Source organism: Bactrocera tryoni, unplaced genomic scaffold (genome assembly GCF_016617805.1).
Source record: "Bactrocera tryoni isolate S06 unplaced genomic scaffold, CSIRO_BtryS06_freeze2 scaffold_11, whole genome shotgun sequence".
Classification (NCBI taxonomy): domain Eukaryota; kingdom Metazoa; phylum Arthropoda; class Insecta; order Diptera; family Tephritidae; genus Bactrocera; species Bactrocera tryoni.
In genome coordinates this window covers 3,538,340-3,549,978 of record NW_024395824.1, presented here as the reverse complement: position 1 = coordinate 3,549,978, position 11,639 = coordinate 3,538,340, and positions in this window count along the sequence as shown.

The following is an 11,639-nucleotide window of genomic DNA, read 5'->3' as shown; positions in this document are numbered from 1 at the left end:
TCGCATTTTACACCGGGCGCTGCAAGCTGAATAGGCATTTATATAACATAAGCCATTCTCTTGCGCTAACTGCCGGTTCTGCGACAGGGAGCCTGAAACACCAGAACACCTGCTAATCGACTGCACAGCAGTCTGTAAACGCAGGATTAAGGCCCTTGGATCCATGTTTCCGAATAGGGATCGCATCGCCTCACTAGAACCCTGCTGATTATTGGACTTTATGGGCTAAGTGAGTCCTTGTGATTTAAGAAAGGACACAATAGACCTAAGGTGGCGGTGCATTCCTCATTTATTAATCTTATCTTATCTTACCCTGCATTTCTAAAATATTTAAAAAAGTTTTACTATCAAAAATGACTCGTTCGACGTTTCGTGCTAAACATGGCACTGTAGAGCAAATAAATAGAATTACGAACGAAATCAGGAAAGCATTCGAGCACAGAGATTACTGTTCAGCTACTTTTTTAGATGTAGCTCAGGCGTTCAATAAAATCTGGCATGAAGGCCTTTTATGGGAAATCAAAAACGTTTTAAATTAGGAATTGCATAAAACTTTCGAGTCATTTTTAAGAAACAGGAAATTTACAGTTAATGTAGCACACTTCATATCAGAAGACCGAGTAATAAAGGCAGGTGTACCTCAGGGTAGCGTGCTAGACCCAACCCTGTACATAATATATGCAGCAGACATTCCAACAGCTACTAACGTATTGACATCCACTACCGCGAATGACACAGCTCTAGTAAAGTGATTACAGGATGCGAAATTAGTGGAAGCGAAGTGTTGAAATTGTAACAGGGTGCATTACTCCTAATCCTTTTTGAAAACCGAATTGGTGCGGACTTATGAGTCAGTTCACTTTTGCATATCACATTAGCCTCGAGGAAAATACTTTTTCAAATGTCTAGGACATACACGGTAAAAGGGAAATGGGTCTGGGTTGAAATCTGGTTGATTGATTGTCTGAACGTCCGTGTAAGCTGTAACATGAGTAAAAATTGAGATATCTTTATGAAACTTGTGTGCCGATTCGTTGGTACAAAAAAAATTTGGAGTTCGTAGGTGGACGTCATCATACCACTGCTAACATTAAAGGTTTTCGAACTTCCGGGTGACTTTATGCTGGATATATCAGCCAATATTTAATTTATCTCAATGAAATTAGGAGAGCGTGTTTTGATCATGACAGTGTATTTTCGTTCCGAAAATGGAAATATTTGAGCGAAAACTTGACCACCTTATACATAATCATTACCAGGATTTTCGAAAATCAGACCGACTTTGCTCCATTGATTGGTGATTGTATGTGAGGTACCTTAATGATAATAGTTAATGGATAATATCGGGTCGATACTTATACAACTCCCATATAATACTTAAACTAATTTTCGTTTTCCTAACAAATCTAATGCCGAATTCGTCGGGATAATGAGTATGAGTTACATATATAGAGTATACTAAATGTACAATTTCTAAAATTTCGATCCTCTGGTTGACGTTTTACTCTTTAAATGTTTTCCTGGCTTTAATTCTAGTAAGTTGCAAGAGTATAAAATGTTCGGTTCCACCCGAACTTAGCCCTTTATTACTTGTTAAAGTTTAGAATGTTTTTAGAAATAAACAAGATAATTTAAAAATGGTTTATACCTTCAACGCAGCCTTGCTACCAAGCAAAATATAAAAAAGAAAGAGAAATTTTCGATGCATATTACCAGAGAATATGAAGTAATATAGAATGCGCATCTCGTACAACTGGTACTGGTACAACCCGCTAGTTTGCTGTTAAGTTTACAGAAAATTTGCTCATTTCGCTGTTAACTTTACAGAAAATTCAATGCACAGAAGCCATAACTGTAGCCGAATGACTCCTCGTTTTCTTGCTTCGTTTCTCACAATTTTGGCAGTCAAATAAAATAAAAATGAAAATGAAAAAAGCATAAAGCGATGCCGCGAAGTTGAGCACATCATTGATTTTGTAGATAGAAAAACAAACGACAATATGTGTGATATGTTGTACTTGTATGTGTGCATGATTTGGTTCTTCGTTGCTTAGCAAAAAATTCAAATTTTCTTGCTACTTCATATTTTTAAATCACTTAAATACCGAATGTAGAGTTTTCACATTTTTACACGTAAAACAAAAAAAAAATCATAAAAATTATGGATATGAGGGAATATAAATAAACGTACATATGTACATTATGTGATATTATTTATATGTCTGCTGTAAAATTAAATTTATAAATAAATATGTGTTAATAGTTATAATCATAATTTTTTAGTCATTGCGACAAAAACGAAAACAAACATATAGGTTATTATAAATTTTATATAAATTAATTAATTGTTTCAATTTTAAATAAAAAATAAAATATTAACATCAATTGGCCAGCAATAATTTTTAATTTTCTTTGTTTCGAACTTCCTTTTTGCACAGCCCAAATTCAATGTTTTCTTAAAAGTATTAATAACATAAAATCTAAAATTTCTAGTCTATGGTTACAGCACTCCCCACTGAACCATACGGGAGTAGAATTTTTGCATGATTCTAACATGAAAGCCTTTATGCCTAATTTCTCAGGCTCTAATTTAAAATTTTGTTGAAAAATTATGACATGTTTTACATTAGCACTCATAAGGGCTTCCGATGGAGCAACGAGATTACCGAAATCTGTAAGGGATTGATAGTTTTTGCGAAAAATTAACAGTTCACTAGGAGCAGTTAAATCTTCATCTTTTTCCCTTAATTCCTAGCAACATTTTTCACATTTTAACCTTGGAATGATTTTGTATGCCACATATCCAACAAAATATCTAATTGATACCAGCTCTAAACTAATATCTGACTGGTTACAAAATGAGTCTTCCGAAAAGTAGTTCTCATGCAATTGGTCGTTAAAATCGAAATCATATAGCAGGCTGTTATCTTCTTCCTCATTTACAAGCAACACCGGTTCATTGTTAGAAACGCTGGTAATTACCTGATCCATTGAATCTTGCTAAATGAACTATTTTTTTATAATTTTGAAAGCCATTAACCTGGCTAAAATATTATTCAGGTCAACTACAGAGGGGTTGGTTTTATTACCGCCTTTTTGTCTTAATACAGCAAATATATTTTCTAATTTGTCTAGGTTTAAAGATTTTGTCATAATGAAAAAATTGTCTGTATTATCTTTTAATACTTCTTCGACGATTAGAAGAGCAGATTTTAATGATAATTTCATTCCATCAAAAAATATACTCTTTTTTTTCGTCGACAAATTTAACTCCCTCTAGGTACCATAAGAATAATTGAGTAAATTTATGTGGTTCTTTGTTGAGTTGAATAGCAGACCGATAACATTTTGTCGGAGTATAATGATCCACTAATCATGCAGTCAAAAATTTTGTCAATTTTTAAAATAAATTCAGCCGTTGATAAAGCTACCGCTTGTGGACTTTGCTTGAAATCCGATGTATCGCAAATAGTTTTAATAGCAGTTTCAACTGTTTTGCTAAACACTTGCGTTGCAAATTTAACTCGCATTTTTTCAAATGAGTTTGGAAATATGTGTTGTCTAGTCAACTTTGGGCACATCTCGGTATTGTAGTTTTCCTCTCGTTCCCACAACTCTTGTGTGACTTTAAACCTGAACAGGGTATATTAAGTTTCTCACGATGTTTGTAACACCCAGAAAGAAGCGTCGGAGACCCTATAAAGTATGTATATATGAATGATCAGTATGTTGAGCTGAGTCGATTTAACCATGTCCGTCGGCCTGTCTGTCCGTCCGTCCGTCCATCCGTCTGTATATATACGAACTAGTCCCTCAGTTTTTATGATATCCTTTTGAAATTTTGCAAACGTCATTTTCTCTTCAAGAAGCTGCTCATTTGTCGGAACGGCCGATATCGGACCACTATAACATATAGCTGCCATATAAACTGAACGATCGGAATCAAGTTCTTGTATGGAAAACTCTTACATTTGACAATGTCTCTTCACCAAATTTGGTATAGATTTGTTTCTAAGGCAACAATGTAATCTCCGAAGAAATTGGTCAGATAGGTTCACTATAGCATATAGATACCATACAAACTGAACGATCGGAATCAAGTTCTTGTATGGAAATTTTTCACATTTGACGCTGTATCTTCACCAAGTTTGGTATAGTTTATTTTCTAAGGCAACAATGTAATCTCCGAAAAAATTGTTCAGATCGGATTACTATAGCATATAGCTTCCACACAAACTGAACACATAGTTACTAAAATAAATGCACCTGTGAAGGGTATATTAGCTTCGGTGCAGCTGAAGTTAACGTTTTTTCTTGTTCTCTTTTAATTCTAAACACATACTCTTGATGGAATTTTATTGGAGCCCACCGATTTAAAGTGCTTATGTGTCGCAAATTTAAATTTAATTTATTCCTTAGAAAGGAATAAGTTGACTGTGAAATATAAAATATATTTTTTGTTGTTTATTTGCAACATCCATAAATTTGCCTTTCTAGATTTCAAAACAGGGAGTTCCTTAGTTCTCAGCTTTGCTTTGATTTTTATACTCTCGCAACAAAATTGCTAAGGAGAGTATTATAGTTTTGTTCACTGTTGTTTGTAAGTTCTAAAACTAAAAGAGTCAGATATAGGGTTATATATACCAAAGTGATCAGGGTGACGAGTAGAGTTGAAATCCGGATGTCGGTCTGTCCGTCCGTCCGTCCGTCCGTGCAAGCTGTAACTCGAGTAAAAATTGAGATATCATGATGAAACTTGGAACACGTATTTCTTGGCTTCATAAGAAGGTTAAGTTCGAAGATGGACAAAATCGGCCCACTGCCACGCCCACAAAATGGCGGAAACCGAAAAACCTATAAAGTGTCATAACTAAGCTATAAATAAAGATATTAAAGTCAAATTTGGCACCAAGGATTGCATTAAAGAGTGGCATGTTTGGACGTAATTTTTTGGAAAAATGGGCGTGGCCCCGCCCCCTACTAAGTTTTTTGTACATATCTCGAAAACTATTATAGCTATGTCAACCAAACTCTACAGAGTCGTTTCCTTTAGGCATTTCCATATACAGTTCAAAAATGGAAGAAATCGGATGATAACCACGCTTACCCCCCATACAAAGGTTATGTTGAAAATCACTAAAAGTGCGTTAACCGACTAACAAAAAACGTCAGAAACACTAAATTTTACGGAAGAAATTGCAGAAGGAAGCTGCACCCAGGCTTTTTTGAAAAATTGAAAGTGGGCGTGGCCTCGCCCACTTATGGACCAAAAACCATATCTCAGGAACTACTCTACCGATTTCAATGAAATTCGGTATATAATATTTTCTTAACACCCTGATGACATGTACGAAATATTGGTGAAATCGGTTCACAACCACGTCTTCTTCCAATATAACGCTATTTTGAATTCCATCTGATGCCTTCTCTGTATAATATATAGTACATTAGGAACCAATGATGCTAGCGGAATAAAACTTTACAAAAATACGGTATTTGAAAAATATGTAAATGACGTATAATGAAATCTCGATTATCACTTTATCATGCGAGAGTATAAAATGTTCGGTGACACCCGAACTTAGCGCTTCCTTACTTGTTTTCTTGTGTGTTCAACTTGTGTGATCTTTTCGTGTCTTTTTTTTTTGTTTCTTTTTTCACCGTGACTTTGTATGTTTTGTGTTCTCTTTAATATATGTATATATGAATATTTTTCCGGTTATACATATATATATATATATATATATATGTATATGTATACATATATTTTTTCCTTTGTACTTAGGTGCTTTTCGGAAAAGCTCGATGGACCATTTGATAACGTGTAACACTAGTATACTTACTCGATATAGTATACAAGTACTTATGCCAAATAAAAATTTTTATTAAGATTATTTCACCAACTGAATATACGTATTCTTATACTCTCGCAACAAAGTTGCTAAGGAGAGTATTATAGTTTTGTTCACATAACGGTTGTTTGTAAGTCCTAAAACTAAAAGAGTCAGATATAGGGTTATATATACCAAAGTGACCAGGGTGACGAGTAGAGTTGAAATCCGGATTTCTGTCCGTCTGTCCGTCCGTGCAAGCTGTAACTTGAGTTAAAATTGAGATATCATAATGAAACTTGGTACACGTATTTCTTGGCTCCATAAGAAGGTTAAGTTCGAAGATGGGCAAAATCGGCGTACTGCCACGCCCACAAAATGGCGGAAACCGAAAATCTATAAAGTGTCATAACTAAGCCATAAATAAAGATATAAAGTGAAATTTGGCACAAAGGATCGCATTAAAGAGGGGCATATTAGGACGTAATTTTTTTGGAAAAGTGGGCGTGGCCCCGCCCCTCACTAAGTTTTTTGTACATATCTCGGAAACTACTACAGCTATGTCAACCAAATTCTACAAAGTCGTTTCCTTCAGGCATTTCCATATACGTGGCAGTGGGCCGATTTTGACCATCTTCGAACTTAACCTTCTTATGGAGCCAAGGAATATGTGTACCAAGTTTCATCATGATATCTCAATTTTTACTGAAGTTACAGCTTGCACGGACGGACGGACGGACAGACGGACGGACAGACGGACGGACAGACAGACATCCGGATTTCGACTCTACTCGTCACCTTGATCATTTTGGTATATATAACCCTATATCTGACTCTTTTAGTTTTAGGACTTACAAACAACCGTTATGTGAACAAAACTATAATACTCTCCTTAGGAACATTGTTGCGAGAGTATAAAAAGCGGAGGTTGCGGTTTTAGAAAATCAATAGTTGCGGGTCGACCGACTTTCTTCACGGATGAAACGATAAAAAGAGCAATCCCGTTCGGATTTATCCTTTCGATAGTTTGGGTGGTGAATATTAGATTATTCCGAGTCGTCTCGTTGATTATCGTGTGGTTGTTGTGTTGTAATAATGAGCGGTGTAAGGTACTGTGTTTGATGCGTGTGTGTGTAGTGGTGTGTGCTGTGAACTGTTGTGTGATGAGGTGTTGTGACGTGACGTGCTGCGATGTGGGATGTTGCAAAACGTCCATAGCTCATGTGAACAACCATTAATCACTCCCCGTATTCACCTGATATGGGACTGCGCAGCTTATTCCTTTTCGGAAACATACGTTTGCCCATGAAAGGAAGCCATTATGCATGCGTAGAGGCCATTAAAAAGGCTTGTACCGGCATACTGGCGAGCTAAAACACTCGTTTGACATGCCTTTGGACCGTGCAAAAAGCTGTATTGAAGACGAAGGAGACTTTTTAGAATAAAATAAATTGATTTTGCCGAAAAAACCATTTGTTCTGCTTTGTTTTTAAGTTTATTTTGGAACGCACCTTGTATGACCCTTGCAGTAAATGCCAAAAGGACCTACTTGCCTTAGTCCTTGCCCCGTCCATCGCACATCTTGATTTATTTGCTGAGGTCGTCATCAAAAGAGGGGTTTTCCTTCCGAGGCTTTTGCTTGTTTTTTATTTCGTTTCTGGCCACTCCCAAGTGAATGGCCAACAGTTATACCCTGAAGCAACATGTTGAAAGAGTACTAAAAGCTCTTAAGTAATTAATTATAAAAAAATTTTATAAACGTGTTTGCACTCCTTCATAGATTACCACATGATTGGGTTGCAGAATGTCGTTATAAATGTGAGGGCATGTTCGAGGCAGATGTGAAAGTCAATAGATAAGGTCTGTAGCCTGTAGGCATCAGAAAAGGATACAGAAACAGCAAAATTAAACCGTTGGCTTTTAAAATAGACGCAACCGACTTCTGAAAAAAGTGCGCCCAAGTACTTCAAACTTTATATTGAGATTCAGGATTAAGGTTTAGTAATATTATACATAAACTTTGCGCAAATTCGGAATACCTAGTACTGTTAAAAATTATGTTCGGTGTTGTGTTATTCCTTAATATAAACTTACATCTACTTACTACAGTATAACATTTATAACGTTTTATAATATTGTAGTGTGATATTTACCTACATATTTTTCAAGATGGTATAACAAAATTTCAAATTTTCTTAGGTTCCTACCAGCCAGCCTACGCGACTTTTTTCTTTCATGAATCCATTGGCAATGGAAATTTGGTTGTATGTGCTTACCGCTTATATCCTTGTTTCACTTACTTTATTCGTGATGGCCCGATTTTCACCATATGAATGGAACAATCCACATCCCTGCATGAAAGAATCCGATATAGTTGAAAATCAATTTTCCGTATCAAACAGCTTTTGGTTTATAACGGGAACATTTCTTCGGCAAGGATCAGGCTTAAATCCGAAGGTAAGTAAGATGAGTCATTAAAGATCATTGTGGTAATTAGAGTTTGCTTATTATTTATTATTAAATTTATATTGTTTACTTGCCTGAAGTTTTTTAATGATATACTTCACGTCTAAACTGTAATACATTACGTTACATTAATATTCAGTTCCTTATTTTAATAGTTTGAAGTTTCAATAAACACGTTAATATAAACTAACAAGTAAGAAAGGGCTATGTTCGGGTGTAACCGAATATTTCATACTGTTGAATATTGTCAGGATAAATTGAAAATGGTATCCACATAACATATTCGGTAGTTGAGGATTTGAACAGTTCTAGTCTGATTGTGACTACAGTTTTTCATAAGGTGAAACACATCAAAGGCACTGATTGGTTCCTTATTTGTATACTGGAAAATGAAAGAATCAGATCGAATTGAGAATTGTGTTATATGGGAAGTAGACGTGATTTTTGTTTAATTTCGTCCATTTTCGCGCTGTACTGTAAGAATATCACAAAAATTCGGACTATTATGTCCCGATATATGGATTTCCATCTAACTTTGGGCAATGCCTTGTACGTCAAAACCCTGTTCCATGTCTCACTGCACTGAAATCCCGATCTTTGAAAATCATCATCAACATCTTAAATTGTTTGAGCGAAGTTATACAAAACTAAGCCACAGATTACTTTATAATGAGATTTTTTTGTTTTAGCTTAACTATTTAATAAATTCATTGATTTATCAAAAACCCAACTATAATTACTGTGTCTAGTTAATTACTTTTTAGTTTTATTCCAACTTTTCTTTCAACATGTAACTATGGTATATCCCTCCGGAAAATAAAAAATAATTAAAAGCTAAACTGATTAAATTGAAAATTTCTTCAGTAGGTGCAAGTTCTTATTACTTCTTAAAACGACTAAACTTATGTACCTAAAATATGTTTTCAACAGTCTCTTTTCAAAATATATCACACTATAGGAAACTCTTTGTCTGAAATTTCGCTTGGTATCAACCAGATGGGCAGCGGCACTTTCCCAAATAAAGCGCCGGACATTCCAAGTGAATGCCCGCTGTATTTTCTTTTTCATTGGCAGTAGGCTTTTAAGGTGCAGGTCCCAAACCCAGCACACAACCTCGCTGAGAGAGTCCTATAGACTCTCGTACAGATTTATATAGCGATCCGTTGTTTCAAGACCGACGCCCGCTCGCAGCCGCACCTCTGGTAAGCAGACGCTCAAATTAACTTCGGCGAACCCTTAAACTGAATACGTCGGCGGGGTTCCGCTGAAACTTCCTCTCTTTTAGCCGTAACCCAGGCTCCAAACGGATTGGCTACCGTGTCTTACACAAGGGTTACACACGTTTTCAGAGTACGTTGCGAGAATGCAACAGTAAGAATCGGGTATAGTCTTAGAACTGTAACTACTTGGGTTTATCTACAAAATGTTTGTCGATTAAAAACCTAAAGCGTGTGCGAAATCAGTTCGAGGTTTCTCGAATTACTGAATGTAATGGGCGCTTATATCAATCGAATATTAGGCGTAACACGAGTTTAAAAATAAAAGAAAAAATTTATTCCGCGTTATTAAATTAAAATTTTTTATTTATTACAGTTTTAGCTTAATTCATTCTCTCAATTATAATTTTTTTATCTTATATTTTTGTACCCTTGCAACAAGTTGCTACAGAGTATAATAGGTTGGTTTAGCTAACGGTTAAATGGCTGTCATCACCTAAAAATAATCGAGATAAATTTAGGATTATATATACATAATATATTGGTCTACTTTGCTTCCTTCTTTGCTCTAGGGTCAAGCACTGGTCGATTAAATCGCTTTATATCGATCTTGGACATTTGTGTCAACATTATCCCAACAAAATATTTGTAGAGATCTGTTTGCATCCCAAACTTATTCTCAACTGAAAATGTCACTTTTTGAGCCAAATTCTCGACATTTTCGGGAAATTTTGCTTTTCTTTTTTAATTCCAAGAAAAGTGCGGCTGAGGATCCGTCCACGCTTTAGTGAGGCTGGCACATACATAGAAAATACTATTACTCTACTATGTACTACCATCTATATGATTTCTATTAGGTATTAAAATATATTGAATTTTTGTAAAGCAACTTGTGTTAGTTTACAAAAAAAATTGATCTTAAAGCATTTCGTGTGTTAATTAAGCATTGCGTTTTGAGGGAATAAACACTTTGGACCGTTTTTATACAATACAGCCTTAAATTTACAAAAAAAAAACGGCGGAAGCAAAGTTGTAGACCTAATATATCTTAATATATAAAAATCACGTGTCACGTTGTTTGTTTTCGATGGACTCCTAAACTACTGAACCAATTTTAATGAAATTTTTAACACTGTGTGCAGTTTGGTCCAACTTGAAAGATAGGATAGTTTATAACTCTCCTTATTATTTCGCATTATTTATTTATTGCAAATTATTTGTTTATTATTAGCAAAGAGCTACGCTAACAGCGGTATTGAGTAAGTGCGGCATGTTACAGTAGATGGCGCTATATTTCTTTCTAAATTTTCATGGATTTAGGCTGTCATAACAAAAGCTGCCATTTGCTAAAAACATTAAATGAAAATGCGCTGTTTGAAGTTTATATTATTTGTGGTAAAGTTATACGACTCTATGACTTCCAATATTCTAAATTAAGGAAAAAATCACATACAATCCGTGAAATAAATAAAGTTATGTACATATGTATGGTCAGACAAATAAGCAATGCTGCCATACTTTTCCAGTAAATCTTCGTCGAATTTGGGAGATTTCAGAGGAATTTAGGAAATCGCAGAGTTGATTTCTGCATGTATTTCCTAAATGCAAAAAAAATTTCATTTAGTTGCATTTAGGTATAGAATTTTTGGCCGGTTTCACAGTCCATACTTAAGTTGTGCCTAAACAAAATCTTAGCTAAGTATTGTTACAAACTGAGTAGTCGTTTGCGTTTCACAGTCAATGCTTAATTTTTATAAAATTTTATTCTGATATATGGCAACGTTATGGGCAACATATGTTTTACAAATGTCATTCATAAAAATATGTGTGAAATATTTAAAAAATACCAGACAATACATAAATTTGCGAGGAAAATTATATCAAAAATTGATGAAAACAACAAAAGAACCCCAAATTTTATCACTAGCGAGTCGGAGCACCTATGGGAACTGAAGGAAAAGTATAAGCTGTTATTGAGTACAAACGAACGGACACTTGCCCTACACTACGAAAGATGTCGCTGAAAATTCAAAACAAAAATCAGTTGTTATTTAAGCATTGCTTAAGCCTCCCATTTTCAGTGCCTAAGCATAACCTAAGTATGAACTGTAAAACACTGTTTTCC